Source organism: Polistes dominula, unplaced genomic scaffold (genome assembly GCF_049000335.1).
Source record: "Polistes dominula isolate Pdom_NZ unplaced genomic scaffold, Pdom_raw_medaka contig_78, whole genome shotgun sequence".
Lineage (NCBI taxonomy): Eukaryota > Metazoa > Arthropoda > Insecta > Hymenoptera > Vespidae > Polistes > Polistes dominula.
The window spans coordinates 224,865-248,332 of record NW_028301042.1 but is presented as its reverse complement, the minus strand read 5'-3'; the positions used below and the strand labels follow the sequence as shown (position 1 = coordinate 248,332).

General features: G+C 32.7%; 1 protein-coding gene and 1 long non-coding RNA gene across 4 annotated transcripts in view; one reads left to right on the top strand and one right to left on the bottom strand.

Moving 5' to 3' along the window:
* The window catches only part of Con (leucine rich repeat protein connectin), a 155,038-nt gene that overhangs the window by 42,252 nt on the left and 89,318 nt on the right, over positions 1-23,468 (bottom strand). The gene's annotated exons all lie outside the window — the stretch shown is intronic.
* LOC149031711 (uncharacterized) overlaps positions 5,439-23,468 on the top strand; it is an 89,379-nt gene continuing 71,349 nt past the window's right edge. The window contains exon 1 of the long non-coding RNA XR_016177432.1: positions 5,439-5,883. This is a non-coding gene — a long non-coding RNA (uncharacterized LOC149031711). The remainder of the gene's footprint in view (positions 5,884-23,468) is intronic.

The window sequence follows — 23,468 nt, the reverse complement described above, 5'->3', positions numbered from 1 at the left end:
TGTAATATCAGTGCAATCGAGGAAGCCAATTTCTGGTGGCTTTTGTCAAGATGAGGACAACCAACACCACTGTGCTGCTTTCCATTGAAATGAGAAATGAAGAAAAAAGAGAGACACTGATAGAGAACAAGATAGAATGAGATAGATAGATAGATAGATGGATGGAGAGAGACAAAGATACTCATCGAAATTCAAGTGGCTTGCAATCGAGTATCTCTTTTTCTTCTTCTTCTTCTTCTTCCACCCCTTTCCTTTTTTTTTTATTTAAGATCGATATTTCGCTTATCCGAATCATCGATCGTTTGACACCTAACTTTTCTACGACACTCAAGTCTCTACGATACAAAAAAAAAAGAGAGAGGAAAGAGAAAGGAGATAGTTTGATTCACCATACGTCAATCTAAAAAAGAGGGAGAACAAATCGTGCCTTGAATAAATTAGATACCGGTTTTAAAGCGATTAGAGAGGTCAGATTCTAATCCAGGAAAAAAAAGCTAACCAGACCAAACGGCAGATGTGTTTGTTTCTTTTCTTTTTTTAAACTCGTGGGCTCTCTTTCTCTCTATCTTTTGAGATTATTTCACATCGATGCATTTAATGTGATTTCGATGCAGTTGACTACTTTCGTGCGGCTACTCCCGTGGTTGGTTTCTTTTTTTTTTTATTTTTTCTATTAAGAATTATTATTTCTACATTTTTTTTTCAATATAAATCTATAAGCGCAAAAATAAGTTTCTTTTATCGAACAATTTTTCTTCGTCCGTTATATTAAATCAGATAAAGGTAAAAAAAAAAAAAAAGAATAAAAGATGAAATGCAAACTTTCTATCGACACCTTCGTTGTTCACTGCAATCCAATCCGATTTAGTCAAAAAAAAAAAAAAAAAGAAAAATATACATATATATATAAAAAAATATATAAAGATATGTTCTCAATTTGATGGTAACTCCGATCAGTACGGGATATAACCATCGAACATCTGTCCTCGCATTTCCTAGCACGGTTTCATTTATTAAAAGGCTATTCTCACTGTTTTATGGGACATCCTACGACAGACCATAGATTTATGCTTGTCCAACGAAAATCTATCGATATTGTCAGAGATTTATAGACAGCGAGAGAAAAAAACAAAGAAATAGATAGAAAAAAAAAATTGCAAATGAAAGAAAGAGAGAGAGAGAGAGAGAGAGAAAGATGCATACCATGCGTAGACATATGTGTACAGTAATTTCCAAAAATCTTTCAATACCATAGGAAAATTTTGGCATATTGTGTTGTATCCGAATATTTTTTGGAGTTACTGTATAGATGTAACTATGTACAGGTATGTATAGATAGATAGAGAGAGAGAGAGAGAGAGAGAGAAAGGTTAGTTCTTGTTGGTTGAACGTGTAATCGGTATGATAGGAGTTTTTTTCAACGAGTATCGTATTTGGTCGACCGAACGAAATAACAAGCTTTTGCTTTCGCATCAGATAACGTGGTTTTATGTTCTACGGGTTCTTCTCAAGCAGATTTTATAAAGCACGCGTGTGATTCGTTACGACTCAATTAACTCCTTGGATAATAATATCGTATGGTATGATTTTTAGGTGAGCAGGAGGGTTATTCAATCAAAGTATTATTATTATTACTATTAATAGTCAAATATTTTTGTCGTCGAGGTACTTTTCCTTCCTTCTATCTCTCGAAAAATAACGTTACTTTAAAGCATTTTATTTCTTCTTTGTTTTATTATTCAAGCTACCGACCTATCATCTTTTACCGGGCGATGATGCTACCGAAACAAAAAAAAAAAAAATGATAATAAAAAAATGAAGGATTAAATAATAAAAAAAAAAAAAAAATGAAATACCAGCGCAAGCCCTCGCAGCCTCTCGTTTCATGAATTTTTATACGCACGTAAATGGAGTTCACAGTTCAATATTCGAAGCCTATTAATATTTAGATATTTACGGGTGCGTGTCCCGACTGAAAAATGCATCCGATATTTTTTTTCCATACTTTGCATAGTTTTGAAATATTCGCACGGCGGATAGGGGGATACCTGTCAAACGAATTTAACGTTAATTAAACAACGTTAATTAAACAACCTTAACGAACTATATGATGTTCGACGAGAATAATTCACAGCACGATGATCTAATCTAGTTCAACGTATTTATTCACTACTCCTCGTGTTAATTTTTATAAATCTTATTATAACGATAATAGAAAAAGTTTATTTTCAAATAATTCCTATGGGAGTTTTTTTTTTTGTTGAAACAATCGAATAACGTGCATTTCAATAATAAATTACGTTATTCAAGATTCACTCATATTAACAATATTTTGAACAATTATAAAATTTATCGAGTAAACAAATGTTTGAATAGAGGAGATTTGTTTGAGTCACCCCATAGATCAGAAACGTCTGCTGTGCGGTTTCTTTCTCTCCCATTCTCTCTTTTTTTCTCTTTCCATGACGCAATCCATCCGTTCTATTTATTAAAAGGCGATCCCTATTGTTTTATGGTGAGTCGAGCGCGATGCACATACAATGCGTCTCGACGCGAACCACATGGCGTCGTCGTCGTCGTCGTCGTTGTCGTCATTTTCGTTGCTTTTCGATTCGATCGACCACATGCTGATTTTGAGTTCCTACCACCTATCCAATGATCTACCGTTTCTACACAATTCTACGCCTTCTATTCCATTTTCAATCTATACCAAGTTCTAGTTTTACAATGCAACACAATCTATTTAATAATATGAAATTGAAAAATAATTAATTACAATATCCATTAAAGAGACTTTAATATCAAATAAAAAGTATCAAATGGATATTTCTTAAGCGAGCACTCTTTTGGATTCTGTTCGAGTCCATTCACATTCAGAATACGAATGGAAGAAGACAGAATATGATAAAAAATAAAAATTAAAAGAGAAAAAAATTGTGACGAAGGACCATCCGAAAGATTAAAAATGTCAAGTATATTAATCCATTAGCGGTTGAAGAAGCCACCGTGCTACGTTTCGACTAATATCAGCTTCACTTTACCCCCCCACTACTTTTCTTCGTTGTTTCTTCCTTCTAAAAGAAAGGATAGAGAGAGAGAGAGAGAGAGAGAGAAAGAGAGAGAAAAAATAACGAAAACAACTTCCCTGGAGGGTTAAAACGAGCGCAAGCTTTTGGTAAGATGGACAAAGCTGTACGTGTTGATCTAACTGAAAAGATAATAAGAGTGAAAAAGATGGATAGAGTAGAAGTACAAAGAAGTGCAAGAGAGAGAGAGAGAGAGAGAGATGGTGAATAAGTCGAGCATTGAATTTTAACGCGAGTTTTCTCACAATTTCAACTTCCAACGTTTATACGTATTCCATTGTTCCATTTCTTCTTTTTGTTCTTAAAAACACCCCAACGAATACACGTACACACAATTTATATATATATATATATATATATATATATAAGTATTTATACGCGTTAGCAATAGTATAATTCTAAAGTTAATAGAAAACTCTTGAATGTGGAAGGGAAGAAAGAGAAAAAAGAAGAAAAATCGTTTTGATTAGAAAGGAACAATTCGATTCACCGGATATCATATCGTAAATCATATCAGAATCATTTTCAACATAACAATGTATTCTACGATAGATCCTCAAGAGATTCTTCGCGGTCCAACTTTTTTAACCATCACCCTCCTTCCCCTTTTTACGTTTCTCCCTGTGCAACCCTTTTTCAATATATTTGCCCGGAGGTGGCCCGAAGGGGGAAGCATACTCGGGCTCGGATGTACTTTATTCGATTCACAAAAGATGCAGACTTCCTCCCTCGCCCCTACCTTTCCCTTAACATCCCCAACCATTCCCTTAACTCTCTCTCTCTCTCTCTCACTATTTCCACTTAAATGCTATGGATAGGAAAAATGCATTGGAAGCCAAGGAACGATTCGATTCTCTCTCACTCTCTCCCTCTTTCTCTTTCTATTCAATAGTCTACGTAGGATGCATTAAAAAAAACGAACAAACATATATGCAATGATGAACGATAATTATCGATATGCCAACACTGACGTTAACCATGGAACACACGCTGATTTTATATGCAGTACGCAAATATATGTGCCCATAATTATGAAAGTGATCGAAGTCATGTATCTCTTGTTTCGAGATATTTACAGATTTCTATTTGAATTTTATATAATATTGAAAAAACAAACATTATCTAACAATTCATTTTTGACACTTTCATAATTATATATCGTCACATATATCGTCTTCAAATGTGTGATTATACAATTTTATTTTATAAATCTAAATGTATATATAGAATACACGTGTATGCATATGAATATGTTACTTGCTAGCAAAATCAATAAGTAATTTTAGTTTGACCATACACTTTTAATTGTAAAATACTATCATTCCTTTCGAAAATGGTTAAAAATGTATATAAAATCGCATATGCAATGGAAATAATACAAAATTGTTTTGGAATATTTAAAAAATAGAGAAGAGAACTCTCCTCCCTCTGGCCACATAGAATATTGGTTTTGAATTTATAAAAGCACGTAATATATAGTATATATATACATTTCGATCAATCGATTTGCATGAAGTACGAATGGTATTTGATGCTCGTCAAATATAATTCATGTTTGTGTCAACTCAACCGTCATATCGAGTTACAAACGAATATCTTTGTTTATTTTCCACTTGATCGTAATTTTTTGCGAAGGTTCGTTACTTTTTACACTTCAAAACGTACATATATATGTGCATACATGCATATATTCATTTTTACAAGTATTTATAAATATCAAGGCCAAAATGATACCACTAAAAATACATTTTAATGTTTCAGCGTGATTCAAATAGAAATAAAACAAAGTGTTCTTCTCTCAAATATTTTTCTTCCATCTAAACAATTAATTTTTTTAATTTGTCATTAAGTAAGATTAAAACGTCAATTAAGAAAATCAAATCAAAATCGACAAGCAACACCAATATTCGATTAGCTCGTTATATCGTTGATAATATTTGGATTATCGGGAAAACGCACACACGCACACACGGAGTCATACAAATGCACACTAATAAAAAATAAAATATGTACACCGTTTATCGATTCGAATTTTTACCTAATAATTCAGCATAGTCATATAATAAAGAAGAAGAAGAAGAAGAAGAACAAAAAATAAATAATAAATTCACGATGAATTGCGCCCGTTTTGTGGTTGGGAAAAGAGAAAAGATGCAAGAGGAAAGGATTCGTAGGGATGGGAGGAGCTTTGGTAGAAATCAATTTTCGGTCTTTGCGTGAAACAGTTCGTTCCATTCCGTTCCATTCCATACGATGCGTCGCGACTCGCGAAATTGCCTTCGAGCTGGATAGTCGATTTAAAAACATTATTCGAGAATGCGAGTAGAAAGAGATAAAAGAAATATAAACAGAGACAGAAATAGGGATAAAGAGTTAAATATTACGATAGAGTTAAGTTATTACGAATATACTCGGAAGATAGCGAACATACACGAAGGTTAAATGATACGTGCTTATCATTAGTCGTAATAAGACTCTTAAGAGAGAAACAACATCATTGGAACGTAAACAGTGTTCTAACCTTCTACACGTCGCGTTGTTTTATTAAACATTTAGTTTGTAATATTACTTACATTTTTATCGATCAACGTAGTCATTGCAACCGATAGATATTCTTTTTTGTCGAAAGTTTCAGTGAAAGAGAGAAAATGTGGTTAAAAGGAAAGGCAAGAGGGTTGGGTAGTAAAAGGGAGTGCGGTGAGATTCGCGGTGTGGTGGTGGTGGTGGTGGTATGGTGCGGTACGATGGTATGTGAGAAGAGACAGATCGAAAAGTGTGGATTTTTTGGAGAGTGTTGGTACGGTTAAAATTTTTTTACGAGATACCCCCCCCCTCCATAGCATGCTCATAAATCCTCGCGAAATGGACGTAAAGTTATTTCTCGTGTTCGATTTCCAGTGAGAGAGAGCGGTGCGAGCTTTTACCATATGCGTGCTTATCCTCTCTCACCTATTCCCCCCTTTTTTGTCTTCCCTCTCTCTTTTTCTCTCTTTTATTGTCAGTCGTCAGCTTTCTTTTTTCGCGTATATTCTCTTTTCACGATTCTCACGTGAATTTTGTCAAACTTTTGTTTCTTTCTTTCTTCATTTTCATCATAAATAACATTTGTCTCTCTCTCTCTCTCTCCCTCTCTCTCCCTCTCTCTCCCTCTCTCTCCCTCTCTCTCTCTTTCTCTTTCTATTTCTATTTCTTTCTGGGATTGTCTTGCGATCAGCCGAATGACAAAAGCATTGAAAAGAATCCGTTTTTCTCCGATCACTTTTAACGAAACAAGTCGTCTTTGTTGTTAGATTTCTATCTCGAGGCAATTCTTACATAAAATTGTTACATGTATCAAAAACTCGGTGAAATATAGAAAGAGAAGGAGCAGGAAGACGACATAGTAGAGGTAGCGAATTGAAAGCAAGGTATATCAGCTACATACGCGATGTTAACGTATCGTTGAGTCAAATTTATCGACGTACTCTGTCAAAATCGTTAGCTTTGATCTTGCCTAGGCTTTCCATTCCGTTTCAATATTGACTCGTCGATTCGTCTATACATACGTACTACCTATGCTACATGTGTGAGTATATGGTCCGGTTCCGTCTGTTGGACAATGAAAGCCATCTATGACAGATCTTTCAAATTAGAATTCATTACGATTGCCAACGCGAACGATTTCATTTAATTTTCGAAATGGTTATGAAAATTATTTAGAAAAGCAGCATTTCCGATAAGAAACCCTTTCTACTCCCATAATATTAAATCTTCTCCTATTACTACTACTCCTTTTCTTGTTTTTTCTTTCTGCACGAAATTGCAGGAACGGTAAAAAAATAATATCCTTTTTTGTCTCATGGTGAATCTCTTGCGAGCAACAAAGGAACGAGAAGATTTATGTTATGTGGAAAGAGAAAGATGAAAAGAAAAGGAAAGATCGGAATAAGGGAAGATATCTTTTCGTCTCGTACTCGGGTATTTTTACGTTTAGTCGTAAAAAAAAAACGAACCGACGCTCTGTGTTTTTCTCGTCGAGTATAAAATTACGCAAAATTACGCAAAATTACGTATGTCCTGCGTACCGTTGCGACATTTTTTTTTTCCCTTTATCATCTACCTTTTTCTACGATTTTTATTCGCGTCTTAGAAAAATCTGCTATATTGAACGATTAAATAATTCGGTCTTTAAACGATGTGTCTCCTGTCTGATTTTATTTTTCTGTTTCTTTAATAATATATGTAGAATATAAAAAAAGATTTATTTGGCAATAAATTTGGATTACTTCTTTATAAAAAAGATATCAAAACACATTTGTAATTTAAATCGGTAGAAAAACAATGAAACAAAATTTGGTATATAATTTATTATCGTATCGATTAATAAGATACATACACGTACATAGAGGTATGAGTAATATCAATATTGCATATTTATTATCACTTTCTCTGATATATAATTTTCACTCGTAGTTTATCTCTTTCGTGTTTTCTGTATTTAATGTTTCTCGTTCTCTACGAAAGAATCGAAACTTCATTTACCGAATTGATAATTTTAATTAGCATTTATCTCGAATTAAATTTCAATGCAGATGAATAACGTGTGTATCTTCTTGAATAATAGAATTATCGTACTCGAAAATCAAATAAAAATAATATCGACACACCGACCTATTTAATTTCTTGGAAAACATTTGTAAATGTCGTGACAGCAATGAAAACCGTTTCTCTTTGAAGTCCTTTTGGCATAGGACTCTATATACCTCTTGCGTGTATTCTCGTAATAGACCAGAAAAAAAAAAAGAAAAAATATCATGGCACAATTGTCTCTCTCTTTGTCTCTCTCTTTGTCTCTCTCTTTTTCTTCTATGTTTGGAGAGTCACGAAATAGGATAACCGTGTCTTCGGAGAAACTTGAAGCTACGCGACCGATTTCGTGCATGCGATGAATTTACAATTAAGAGAAAATAGGTTAGAAATATTAGCGCTAACGTAAAAGAAGAATTTTCTTTTTGGGATGATCGAAGAAGCAAAAGGAGAGAAAGATGAAGAGATTGGCCGCGCTTTGGCCGATATTCGCGTCTTATGCAAATTTCGCGCTAAGACACTCCGCAAACAAGAACGGCAATGGCAGGGGTAGCAACGGCCCTGCCGTGGTCACGGTCTCGTGAAATTTATTTTCATCCTGCTGCTGCTCGGTCGTTAATTAAGCTCTGAAAGCACGGTAAATATAACGCCGAGAGTTGTTCGTTACGAACACTCTCACCCCGAACCTCACCCCCAACCTCAATCCCATGCTATACCAACTACTATAACCTTCGTATTTTTCTCTTTTTCTACTCGTATTCACTTCTTTTCTCTGGAGATAGGAAGCCACTAGGAGATGACTTATTGGCACGTGGATGCTACTGCATGGACACGCGAAAATGTCGAGAAAACTTTCTAACTAAAAGTAAACTAATAAACTGATCATGATATTTTATATCATCTGCCATTAAAGGTTTGGCAAAATATAGGAAAAAGAAAAGGCTGGAAGGTGAAATTACAAAGCTTGTTTCTATCGAAAACTAATCCATCGTGAAAAGAGAAAAAAATAAGAGAAAAAGGTTCGAAGTAAGAGAGGATCGCGTTGATTATTTAACGGAACGTATCGGTGTTCTTGCTTAAAATGTACAAGGAAGTCCCTAGACGAGTCTTGTCTCTTCTTCCTTCCTATCTTTCGTTTTGCTTTTTGTTTCTTTCTCTTTTCGTTTCCTTGGAGAAGGTAGATAGGTAGGTAGGTAGTATACTCTCTAATACGATGTTTTATGGAAGCAGTAAAAGGAGGAACGTCGCGAGTAATTCCAAGATATTTTTCTCGAACTCGTCTTTGTGCCTGAGGCTTGAGTTTGCTAGACAGGTTCGAACAATCGTAGTTGAGTTTCCAGAGCGTCGTGACGCGAATTCGCGATATATTTCTCTTGATCTTTTTCTTCGTTGGGTTAGGGGAAGTTTTGGTATACGTACTTTGAACTAGCTAAAGATTATTTGTTACGTGAAGGGAACGATTCGTTTCCGTTGTTGTAACGTTTCACGAATCGTCGTCGTCGTCGTCTACTTCGTTTACGAGAAACCGATCGATCTACGAGGTGTGTTAGCTTTGTGTTACAAGTTATTTTCTCATGATACAACGTGAACGACAGATATGTGACAATATTGTTCGGAGAAAATAATACTGACACGACTATCAAATTGTATTTTTAATATCGATCGTTCAAATAAGAATCAAACAAAAATATAAAGAAATAGGAAAGGAAAGGTAGTATTTCGATAATCGACGTTTAAAACGCCGCAAACGTATCGTTTTCGCACATCCCTTTTCAGTTAGCAATACGGCATCCAGCAGTGTGCATTGTCTCTTTTAGCGGAAACCGATAAAGGTTAAAAGCAACGTTTTTGCGAGTTCGATCGAGTCGATTCGACTCGTAAAACGTCCGGACTTCCCTGCACCGAGAATTCGAGAATCGGGCGTCAATTTTTCAGCCCAATCGCTCTACACCCTAACTTGCGAGCCCTTGCCTTTTCCCACCCATCTACCTTCTATCTCTTTTTTCACAAAGCATACGTTCCAATTCTCTCTCTCTCTCTCTCTCTCTCACACAAAGTGTACTTAAATATTCTCTCTCTCTCTCTCTTTTTCTTCCTATCTTTTCCTCTCTTTCGTTTGCTCTTTTTCTCTCGAGACTGCTGTTCGAATCTTTAAATAGTCATTTCGGTGTTCCTACCATCGATTTCAAAACCAACAGCTTTTCTCTTTCTTCTTTTAACTTTTTTTTTTTTTTTGCAAATTTAAATAAATGAACTTCGACGGTAACCAAAAGTACAAATTACTTTTTCGATCCTTTACTGTTTGCGTAAACATGGTTGGACTAGTGAGTAGAAAAACGACAAGGAAGGAAACCACAAAAATGAATAAAAAGAGTTGAAATGTGTGTGCGTGTGTTCTTTTTTCTTTGATTTGATACGGTCAAATAACATTTATAGTAATAAGAAATAAAATACTATTATACGATATATCTGTTATTATATTGTATCCAGTTTTTACATATACATATATATTTTGAAATAAATTACTGTAAAAGAAAAATTCTTCTTTATCGACGTTGGACCATTGACAAGCAAAACCAAGGGGTTCTTTCAATGCGCGAGCTTAGATGAATGATTTATACGGACAAGGTTATACAAGGGGTGTCAAGAATGAGATTTGTCGTTTCCTCCAGTTACACGAGATGAAAAATTAAATGAAACAAATCTCAAATATATATTATTCTATTATTATTTTTTTTATGAAACCATCTTACGTAATTTCAAATCTTTTGTTCATTTATGCAATCAAATTATTGTTATAGGTAAATATAATTAAAGGCAAACTGTATTAATAAAAGCGATAATATGGGGATGTGGTTTTAAGTTTATTACATGTGCTTAATAAAAACCAGGAAACATCTGCATGTTTCATAAAATACAAGTTGCTGACAGACCGTGCAGAAATTCTACAAATATACATGTATACAGGTAATTGTCAGTGACCATTGTCTGTAATAAAGACTCACGATATATATATATATATATATATATATATATATATATATATATAAATGTAAAAGACATTGAATGAAAAAAATATTATTCTTGGAATTATGACGTGGACGTTGACGTTTGAAAAAAAAAATAAATGATTGGTAGTATCAAAGAACGATCAAAATTATTGCGTGAACATCGAGATAAACTTATAATCAAGATATAATGGTATAGAATTACAACACGAAAGCGATAAAACAGAGCAGGTGTTTACTGTTAAAACGGAAATGTTGTGACTGTACTTCTATTCCTGTTGAAAAAAAGTAGTGTAGGGTAATTATAATATACAATTTTCAGGCAAATTCTTATGAATATTTTCTACGTAAAGGGTGAATCTGTTTTAGGTAGCCGAAAAAAGTTTGACAAAAGTAGAAAAAAAGTAAAAAGAAATGAACGAAATGTGAAGAGAGAAAAAACAATGAAGGGAAAGGGAGAAAACAATAGGAACAAATAAAACGTCCGAGATGATATGACGATTTTGAAACGTGCATGGAAGAGCACTCGCGAATGCTCGTAATCGCAATTATGCGAGCTGACAAAGCTCTACGATATGTCATTGTTCTAACATTTCTATTGCTACCAAATATCGATTTCGTTCGACAAGGGTGATTATAAATATCCTCCTTGGCACTATTCTACTTCAACAATTTCCACCATATTCCAATGTTTTTTTTTTTTTTTTTTTTTTTATTTACGTATAGAATATTGTTTCTCTAATTTATTGATAAACTTTTATATTCAATCGACTTAAATTTGTCTTCATTTAATGCAACTTTTTATAGAATAATGGAGAATAGCTTGAAAACAAAAAAAAAGTCAAATTATATAAAGGACTATTAATCAAATATAAATAATCTCTTGGAAGTATTTTATCAAGAAGGAGTGTCATCCATTCGTATAATTTGGAATTTTTTGTTGTTTTGTTATCGTCTCGCTCATTTCTACAGTTATCTTCACTCTCATATTCTCTCATTGTCAAGACTCGTTGCATTCTATCCGTAAATTATTGGTCTCCGGTTTGCATCGAATCGACCGAACGAGTTGGCTCGCTGCTGCAAAGAGAAAGACAAATACAAAAAGCGAGAGAGAAAGAGAGAAAGAGAGAACAGGTGCAAGTGTTGGCGTCGATCCGTTAATCGTTTGATAAACCATTTGTGGCTGGTTACTTGATTCATCGTTGACCAATGCTATTATACGAAATTGCAAAAAGTCAGAGAAAAACTTTTCACGGTACTATAAACGAATAACACGTGAATTATTTTCTACGTTGAAATGGCTAAAAAGGTAAATGTCGAGAACGTACGAGTACCTTTTCTCCTTCCTCTCTCTCTCTCTCTCTCTCTCTCTCTCTCTTTAAAGTTAATTATCAAATGGATAAGTACTCACAATCCTTCCTTCTCGCTATTGTACTATTTCAAACAAAGCCGAGACTTCCTTTAGTTATACACCTACGTTATAATCCTCGGTATAATCCCCAATTATTGGAATACATTTTATATGTAGATTATACAGTGGATGTCAAAAATATTGCAAAGACCAATGAGAATCAAATAGAAATGATTTTTGGTAGCATTTGATTTGATTTGATTGGACCATTATTCAAAAAAGTAATTTTCGTAATTAGCTCATCGAAGTCTTGCTGACTAAATTAGACGAACAATTAGACGTACATAGATATTCGTGTATATGTATATCTCTCATAGTTGTAGTAATAGCATTACACGTAAACGCCATTAACCCCTTCCCCTATCTCTATTTCTCTCACATGCAATTCCCATATCCTTTACTTATATACATAAATACATATATGCCTATATAGTGGTACGTATAATCAGCTTCGAAATATTTCCTAGCAGTGAAAACAAGAAACGTTCCAACTTTGCGGTTTTTATTATATCTGCAAATGTCTAGTATACCGAAATATATATCTCTCATCCTCTTCCTAATAGTACTACTACTACTACTACAAGGCTTTTTTTTATTCCTTCCTTCATTTGCCTTCCTGTAATACGTTTTCACAAATGTAAACGACGACCATAAGAGTTAAGGAGGAGGAAAGTTCCCCTATGATTACGAAGGCTCTTTATTAGAACGAACAAGTGGTTCACATTAAAAAGCTGCTTATAAAAGAGACTATTATACACGTGTATGTGGTCTATGTATAGAAGATAGAGCAAGAGAATGATGTGCAAGATAGAAACGCTTCGAGGGATTAATTACTAATTATTTCAACGCTCATTCTGGCATGGTTATACTACTAGAAGAGAGTAGAGTAGTCCTGCTCGAGAAACGTTCAGTGATGATTAATGCATGGCTTACATGCAGATATATAGCAATAAATCACGTTTAACTTATGGAGTAGGTGAGTAAAATGAAAATTTATCCAATAGAATAAATTGCAAGATTCTCTCTCTGTGTGCGTGTGTGCGTGTGTGTGTGTGTTACTTTAATATCTAATATTAATTACATTTTTATTCATATTTCATTGAATTATGACGTATTGATGTTTAATAAACTCTCTAATAGAAATGTTCATTATGACTACTGTGGGGAACATCTCTCTTCAAACGATTACAATTTTAAAAATGAATAAATAAATTAATATAGAAATATGACAAAATATTAATTGATTAATTCATTGTGTTATCATGTTATTTATAGAAACATTAATCACAGAATTATATTTCAATATATATACATACTGGATACGTATTGATATTTTGTAGAAATTTTTTATTCACTGAAAAAAAAAACAAACATCGATTTTCAATAAAAAAAAATAATTGCTACCTTTTATGTTTAATTTCTTTTTTCACAAAAGCTGTCTCAATGAAATATTTGTAATAAATATTAGATTTATCTTTGAGAATTTAAAGAATTTGAATTTTAAAAGAATTTATTTAAACAAAAACCCCCGATAGGATTTTTAAATATTTAGTCATATTTTTAATATTTAAAAATGATCCATATAGAGTTATAATAAATCAACTCAATTATTCTTGACACACTTGTTAACGACGAATAATTATGCAACAAAATTTCCATCTCTCTATCTCTTTCCTCTCTCTTTTTTCTTTTTTTTTTCTCTCTCTCTCTCTCTCACTCTCTCAAATCTCATTGCAATTCACCATAATCAAATATTATATTTTTAACATGAAAAGAATATGAATATACATATACTATGACAAAAGAATGAAAATCACTGTGGTATTACAAATGTATTATTTATTATTTAATTAAAAAAGAAGAGGAAAGAAACGGTGTTAGTTTTTGTTTGTTTTTTTTTTTGTTGTTGTTGCTTTCAACCGACAAAATTTTATCTCAAAAGTTTATGGATCTGTGTAATTTCCATAGAGGATCGATCGAATAGTATGAAAAGAGAAAAATAAATTGAAAAAAAAAAAAGGGAAAGTGAAAACGAAAGAGAGAGAGAATACGATCGATAAAAGCCATTCGAGGTTTTCGAAAAAAGATTATGAACTCGATCAGGTGTTACTTTTTTACTGCTTTCAATCTCGATGAACACAGGCGATGTATATGAGGGGTAGTGAACTACAGAGAGAGAGAGACCTGTAAAATTGAGTACCTGAGTAGTATCTATGAAAAAAAAAAAAAAACGTATAAAAGGATTCAATTCGATCTTTCAGTGAATGAATTTAAAATATCCATCATCCTTTGATGATTTATTCCATTTCAATTCTTAAAAAAGTGTTTTTTTTTTTCTTTACCTGTGTATAACACAGATAAAAAATATCTTTATTTGCATGAATTATTATTCACGCTTTATTTTTGCTTCTTCTGACACAATGCTTGCTTTTTGTTGGAAATAATTAGCAAAATAATTTGTTAAAAAAAAAAAAAAAAAGAAATGTCTTGGGCGACATGAGCTTAAGCTTTTAGAGGATCGAAAGGAAGCAGAGATATAGCCTGTGGCGGGTTGTTTGAAAATTAAATCAGGGGCGAAGTATTTCGTTTCCCTTTGAAACGATCCTCTCCGATTTTCATTACCGTCGAATCTAAACCACACACGTTTTCTCCCTACGTATGCTTTACTTCTTCAAAGCTGTGGCTTTTTCTTTTCATCTTCTTATTAAAAATATTTTATAATATCTTTTTTCATTCGATATATGATCGAACATATTAATAATGATAATATTAAATTAATAATAAAATTCAATAAATGAAGTTAATCTTTTTTGGCTAGTGAAAACGATATTTACGTGTCTATGTATAATACAACATATTATAATGGTACCTGTAGTACCTATGGTACTTAGAATATAACATATCAGGAAAGGAAACGTTATATGTAAGCATCCATCTCAAATTTCGTCTGCCATCACATCCATGCGTGTATACAAGAAGATTTACTTGAATACCGACAAGTCGGTCTTATTACTCCTAATGGAATAAAATATTATATTAAATTATCCAACACACAAAAGAAAGAGAAATAAGTTCACGAGTGTGTATAAAGCTTCTCTTCTTGAGAAGAATAAAAGCCACGTTTTCTGTGTCTCACTTTTCCTTATCTTTCACGTACACGAACCAAAGTTCATTTGATTTTTCAATTTGACGAAAAATCGAATAAATAAATCTTTCTTTTTATTTCAACTTGTTTTTTTTTCTAATTTTTACTAATGCAAGTAATAATTTGCATTTAATAGTAGATTATCGTTATTAATAATTATTATTATTATATTTGCTCTCTCTCGATGGACCATTTTCATGTATTTTATTATCATTATTAATTTATAATTATCATCGTTACTTTATGGTATTTATATTAATGTCAAACAAAAAAAACTAATTACTAAAATAAAATGATCAAATGTAGTATATTTATTACGATATTTGATATTTTTATTTATCACTTGAAAGTATTCAGTTTTACTACTGAAAAGGGGTAATAATAATAATATCGATAATTTAAGCTTCAAATTAATAATGTATTTTTAAATGATATCCTTTCTTCTTAATTATTCATACATTATGTATATATGATTATTGAAATAAATAATCTAGTATATAACTTAATTACTTATACGTGAAAAAGTGAATGCATTAAAGCGAATAAATATGGATTTTTGTTTTTTTCATTTCTTATTAATTATATTAAATTTATTTGACGTTATAATAATACTCGCTCAAACAAAGTTCTACAATGTAATGTTCTCTTTACAAGTTTTTATTTTTTTGTATAAATTTATTTTAAGTATTATTGAAACAAAGTTCATAGAAACATTTTTGTTTTTATTTACCATTTGTAAAATATGCTTTTACAGTTTAGCTGAGGTAACCCTGGAACACTGTATAAATTTCAAGATAAAGTTAGAAATGTGAAATTGATAATACGTAATAGCTTTTACTAAAGCGTTTATGTTCCTTTATAGAATGTTTCATATCTTTCCTTAGTCTTGCCTTTTCCAAACGAGCTTAATATCAACGATCTTACAGCAGCATCTCCGTTACCAACATCCTTTAAGATTTAACGAGCACACCTGATCGTATCGATACGATTCGTGACGTTCAAGTGGAAATTTTATTCTTACTTTTTTATCTTTCAACTAACGATGCTTCCTTCTTCTAATTTTTTTCTTTTTCTAGTTTTTAGTATAGTCTCGAGAAAAATTATGTAAAATCAAAATCGATGCTGTAATCATTTTTTCCTTCTTAACGTGTTATCAAATTGAATATAAAATTTCGCTGAGAGAAAAGTAATTCAATTAAAAGCTTAATATGGAAAAGAAAAGAAAAGAAATTCCAATTAAAATCCTTCGTAAATAATTGTTACATTTTTTTTTCTTTCATTAATTAATATATAAATAGTAATTAAAAGAACAAAAGAAAATTCGTCTAGTAAACTTGGAAACTCAAAACGTTTCATTGTCGAGTTTGTCTGAGCAAAGTCGTATATTTCAATTTCAATTGATTCTTCATTCACTCTCTTTCCTCTCTCTCTCTCTCTCTCTATCTCTCTTTCTTTCATCCCAAAGAACACGAGCTTTATCACTCTAACAAGAGAACGTAGTTGGAAAGCTGATATTTACCTTAGCCAGATCTAATTGTCTATCTCCTTTAATTAACTTTACCTTTCAGGGAGTAACAACTTCGATCGATAATAGTTTAATTCTTCAACAGTAATAAAAAAAAAAAAAATTATCCAATATATTATGAAAGATATATTGAAATTTTCCTAAATATTCAACAAATCATATTTTAGAAGTTTCATTTAATATTTGAATTATCGTCTATTCTTCGAACCTTTGTAATATCCAAAAATTATATCAAATTTCATATAATCCAAGCATAAAATTGTCAACCCATACCAACATTAGCAACGATTTATATTTTTCCGTAATGAAGCAATTAGATATGAGTTAAGTACGACTGTAATTAATCCAAGCATGATGAAAGAGAGTGAGAGAGAGAGAACAAGCCGCAACCAATGGAAACGCGTGGTCCAGCTTAAACGAACGAGAGAACCCACCCTTGCTTTTGTCTCCCTTCCATCTCCCTTCCATCTCCCTTCCATCTCCCTTCCATCTCCCTCTTCCTCTTCCTCTCTTTTATTCTTACAGGAATGATCGATAAAACTACAGTTCTTTTCGTGGAACGATGACAAGCTCATTAGCGAGTTCTTTCCTTCTCTCTCACTCTGTTACGTTCTCCATATCTTTTTGCCTCTCCCTTTCCCTTTCCCTTTCCCTTTCTTCTTTTCTTATTCCGAATGCAAAAGCGTTTTACGGATTAGCAGCTGTGGTAACACTTCGTTAATGCAATCATGATTACACCTAGTTAATTCCAGTTGTAATTTCTCCTTTTATTCTCTTCATCACCTTTCGATTTACCCTCACAATATTCTCCTCTCCTTCTTCTTATTTTCGTTTCTAACTTGCTGACATTTAACCCTTTTCTCTCTCTCTCTCTCTCTCTCTCCCTCCCTCTCTCTTACTCTCACTCTCACTTCACAGTTTGAACTGTATTCACGCATATTAGTCTCTGCTGAGCCTAAGATACAAGTGGTAAAATCCTGTCCTAACAGGTTATTCTCCCTTTCTACTCTTTCTCAGTTTTGTGCTTAAAAGGAAGGGAGGGGTTCCTTTAACAAGATGTTTTCATGACCGGTTCGTCGACACCATTCGTATTATATTTACGTCTACGTCCGTGTGATTTTAATATATCGTGTACTTATATGTGTGTCAATTAAGAACCAGTGTGATGTTGGTCTTGAAACCTTAACGAATGGGAAAAAGTACGAGGAAGCGCGCACTCTTTGATCTCGAGTGATTCTATTAATTCTTCTTGAAAGCAAGATCAAGAAAGTCTTTTCTCTTTCGAGTGTTACCTTCTCTTCGTTTTATCTTTCATTTCTTTATTTTTTTTTTTTAGATCGTCCGCTGGTTATTACGTATGGTATGTCATTTGATACGTGAGTAATGTTTTTTTAATGAGAGTAAATTGAAATCAAATTTATGTGATGAAATATAATTGCTGTGTTAGTAAAGAGAGACGACGAGTGATACAAAATTGGTTTCTTTAAAATATTCAATGAAACTGACAAATTAGCAATCACCCAATTGTAGAGACAAGGTGTTTCTGTAAATGGTAGTGGTGTTGGTAACATGGATTGATTCAATCGTATTCTACATTTTCAATTTAGTTTTCCAACTAGAATTACCACCTGCTCGCGTATCCTATCAGTTATAAAACACCCAACCATACGTGTAAGATTAGTTTGAAAAAACAAAAAAGTGTTTTTAACGAATGATCGATTTATAAATGTATCGTCATATGAATGTGTCAAATTATAGACAGCAGAGAGAACGAATTCATTAATGTGGAAATATTAATTAAACGTAATTAACGAGAGAGAAAGAATGAGTAGAAGAAGATTTGACCGGTTTTCAAAGTGTTGAGGGAGGTGTACGTCTACGTTGGTACGATAGAAACGAATCCATATTTTTCCTGTTTATTCGACTTTTCCTAATGAGATTAAAGGATTGTCGGAAGTAAGTCTGTCAGCAATTTTGTCGGCATTAATTAACGAGTCACCGTAACATGGTGTTGTATATCGACTTTAATAGTAAACGAGAAGAATCATCATCCTTTTCTATTATGAAACTCTAACCCTCCTTCCCTCCTTCTCACATACCTTTTTTTTTCTTCTTGTTCTTTCTTTCCAGATTTTACACGTCATACTTTTAATTCATTAATAAACCGATATACCTACTAATAATTTGTTACTTTTTTATTTCAATCTTACGACAAATAAATACAAACATAATTAATAAATCATTTCATCTTTTGAAAGAGGAAATTTGAGAATATAATAATTCGTTAATGAAAATGTTGTAATTAAAAGAAAATTCAATGATTATGATTTTGAAATGAAAAGATTCTAGTGTGGGTACAGTAGTACATAAATCCTTTTTTCTTTTTTTTTTCTTTTTTTATTTTAATTTCATTTTCTTCTATTAACTTTCCAATTCTGTTTGAATCATTAAGTTTCTTTCATAAAAAGGAAGAAGTAATTTTAACCACACAACGAAGGAAAAATAAAAGAAAAAGAAATAACAAGAAATATATAAAAGTAATGGAGAAAAAAAAAGATCCCGTTAAAATCCGGTTAAAAAAATGCGATTAATTCGAAGAATAATTGGGGAAAGAAGGAGGAAAAAAATAGAAGAAAGTATGAATGAGAGAGAGAGAGAATGAGAGAGAAAGAACATTGGCATTGTTAAAACACTTACAATTCATCACTAAGACGTTCACACAACTGAACAATACTCGTTGCAGATTGCCACGATGCTTCGATGTAATGCCAACACATTTTTTCTCTCTCTTTTTCTCATTCATTTAACTCTTCTAACTACTCTTTCTCTGTTTTCTCTTTCTTTTTCTCTTACCTTGTTTCCTAGGAATAGCAACGAGCAAGATAAAAGAAATGAAAAAGAGAATGAAATTATATAAGCGCTGCTGAGAAACAACAAAAGCTTAGTACAACGAAGAGGGTTCTTTTCCTTTATTTTCTCTCTCTCTCTCTCTCTCTCTCTCTTATTTATCTTTTTTTATTTATTTTATTTTTTTTTTTATAAAATCCTGAGCTCGTCAATATTTCACGCTGTAAAAAAGACGAAAGGAGTGAATGTTAATCGTCTTAGTTTCGTATATACAATTTTAAAGTATTACGAATGAAATATACAAAAGAAAAAAAAATGGTAGAATATATTTAGAAATGTATGAAACTACATGAAAATCCTAATTTCCCGTTTTACAGTGTGTAGGTGTGTACAATAGGAGTCTTGTGATAAATAGGTGCGAGCTGAGCGATGGGGCAATCAATTTTCGACAATTACATTCGCACTAGCGCTCACACAGGTTGGACACACACACACACACACACTAATACTTCGATAGGATCACAGGTATATAGGATGTACCTTTCACGATAAAAATAGGGTCGTTCGAAGGAACTTAAAACCGATCGTAAGTGACAACCCCTCTTCCCCCCCCCCCGCCTCATTCCTCTCCTGTTCTCTCTTTTACACTTCCAATAGTTTCCTCTCTCTCTTTCTCTCACTCTATCCCAGTGTTTCATTTTCTTGTTCCATCCTTGTCTAGGTTGCACCTATCGAACGTTTTCTATCGCTTTCCAACATTTTCGTTCCTCTCATTGTCGGTCGAATTTATGAGGAGACGACACATACGACAAATCTATTACAAATCGATAAGACGTATCAAGGCAAACTTATCGAGGAAAAGTACTGCTACCGAAAAGGTCGCTGAACCTTCAACAAGGCTGACGTTAACAAATTGAAAAAGACAAAAAAAGAAAAATTACATTTTGTCTCTTTTTAACTTTGTCCACCGTTCTTGTCAATTTTGAATTCGTTTCTCCCTTTTCTACTGTTTTTATTAAACAAATTTAAATTTTAGTTATTCATTATTATTCCCTTGCTGTATCTGTCGCAAAAAAAGTAGTATACATTTTAAAAAAACATCGAAGATTTACGAACGAAACGAACAATTGACGTGTTGTAAAATTCTCGACTTCTCAAACGAGACCTTTTATTATCCTATTCGTATAACATTCCATACATTTTAATTACATTCCCGAGTCAAAGTCATTTGAATCATATTCGAGATGAACTTTTAACGTGTAAAAGAAAAAAAAAACACTATCCATAAATTATTCAAACGAGGACAGTGATGTAGGTACTTTCTTAATGAACCGGACCAAAAAAAAAACAACATAATGTCTCTTGACAATGACAAAATACTATGGAGGATTATTAACAAGATTCTTAATGACAATGAATTGGAGAACGAATATCATGTAACATTTGTCAATTACATTTTACTGATGCATTGGATCAAAAGTATATTTAACAAAAAAACATCAAGAAATATCCAAGACTAAAATTAAATTAACATTGTATTTACAATTAATGAAATATAAAAACTATATATCGAATAGCAAGATGAGTGAAAAAGTTATGAGAAGAAGAAAAAGAAAAAAAAAACAGTGCGAGAGAGAGAGAGAGAGAGAGAGAGACAGGCAAATATTGCATTTTCCGTAAATCGGCTTTATGGATAAAGCTTCTGGTTCGAGCTTTAAAGGTGCCGAAGAGGGCACGTTCCAGCCTCGTTATCTATTTCTGCTCATCCACCATCTCTCTCTTTTTCTCTGTCTTCTTTTGTCGTCAGTCGACGAGAAACTTTTGAAAAACGTTGATAAAGTCGTCCTAATCCCTTTCAATCCTCAATATCGAAAAAACCACTAAGGTACGAGCAAAACTGCAAATACTTAACAATCATAAAGAGACCTCTTATCATTCTTCAATTTGATCAACCATTTCATTGTTTCTTAGCATCGTGGATTAATCAAAATACTCGTCAGACATTTACAAAATGATTAATTAATTAATTAATTTAGGTTATCGACTAAGTCGCGTATTTGTTCTTCTATCGACCAAAAAAAAAAAAAAGAAAAAAATAGGTTAAAGCATTTAAATCGATTATATCTAGCAGCTACGAATCCTTCTTAAGTTTTCTCATTAAAACTGTACTTGTCCATTCTTCGAACTTTATTTAACTTTTCGGAAATATGCTTTTTAATTGGATTTCAAATTTCAATAATCCTTTATAATACGAGACTTTATCTTTCCAACAATTTCTATTCATATTTTTGAAAAAAAATAAAATAAAATAAATAAAATTTAATGTTGTTTTTATAAGTATAGAAAATGGTATAGAAATTGAGATAGCTATGTACATATATATGTATATATGGTAAGAGCATTGAACTGTTCCATTTCGCGTAAAATTTTTGGCATATACGTCGAGAGAGAAGAGCTTCCATTATTGGCGCATATATATATCTATGTATATACAATAAGTAGTTCGAGTATATTCTACATCATGGTATAAGAAACTTGAATCGAAATTTCTACTACGTATCTTTATGCTTTAGTTAGTAAAATAAATTCTCCTAGCTGATGAAAATAGAATCCAGAACTATTCATTGTTCTCTTCGTGAAATTTATTAACGTTGATTAATTCGTAACACTCGATGATGATGAGAACCCCTGGAGACTTCAGTAACGTCTAACACCACATGTAACTGGGTTTGCCTTAATTTCTCTCTCTCTCTCTTTTGCACACATACACGCGATTACATACTTGTTCTCTTACCGACATTCCTTCTCCCACTCACTCATTACACACATCCATCAATTTATCAATTCCTTCGCTCACGATTCCACCGGCAAACACTCGATCGCATTAGTCGAAAGCACTCACGGTTCTTCGGTAGCAAGCTTCGAACGAGCTTCGTATATCTTACAAGCTTTTCCTTGATTTACGAATCCCAAAGCGAATCTTAATTTGTATCATTAATTTATCCTATGCTTTCTCTCTTCCACAACACACCTTTTTCAAATATTTTAACACTTATTTCTAATTATTATTTAATTACGGATAAAATACATTGTTTGTTTCATTTATCTTGTCTTATTAACTTGTTTCAAATAAATTGTACAATTTAATCATACGTGTTATATAATTTTGAAATGAATGAGTTGTATTCAATTTCTTCTAATCGATTTTCTTATAAACATGATTTCGAAAACGAACGAGAAGGATCGTTGAAGTGAAAGAACAAGTGTGTAGTTCGTAGTTAGAAGCAAACATGGGGAAGCCATTAACGTGTCCATTTACGTATTATTTGCGATATTTGCTGGTAGTAAAAGGAACAAAGAAAGAGAAAGAGAGAGAGAGAGAGAGAGAGAGAGAGAAAATCGATAACCCTCTCACACATAATATGGTGTCGCGCACTTAAGCGGACATTCTTGTAGGTTCGCAAGCACATTTATCGGTTCGTTGCGTGATCATCGTCGGCCATTAAAGCGAGCATAATGACATAGGGCATTATTCATTCAACAATTTTGTCGCTTCTGCTTGACCTTGCGGATCGACTTTGCTGCACTTTAACGTTATTGCAATAGAATCTAATCTACCTGGAGAAAAAACATATTACATCAGTAAGGAAAATAATTGAGAAAGGTAATATAATGAATTAATTGATATTTGTGTTCGGATATGATAGAGCTACCGAAGCTACCGAAGCTACCGAAGCTACCGAAGCTACCGAATGGTCGGAGTCCATTTAACAAACATCTTCCTAATGGATGAGAAGGAGAAGCCATTTCCTCGAACAAAAGGGATTCCGATAGAGGAAGGAATAAGTAACTAACTTTCCAAAACTATCGACGATCATCT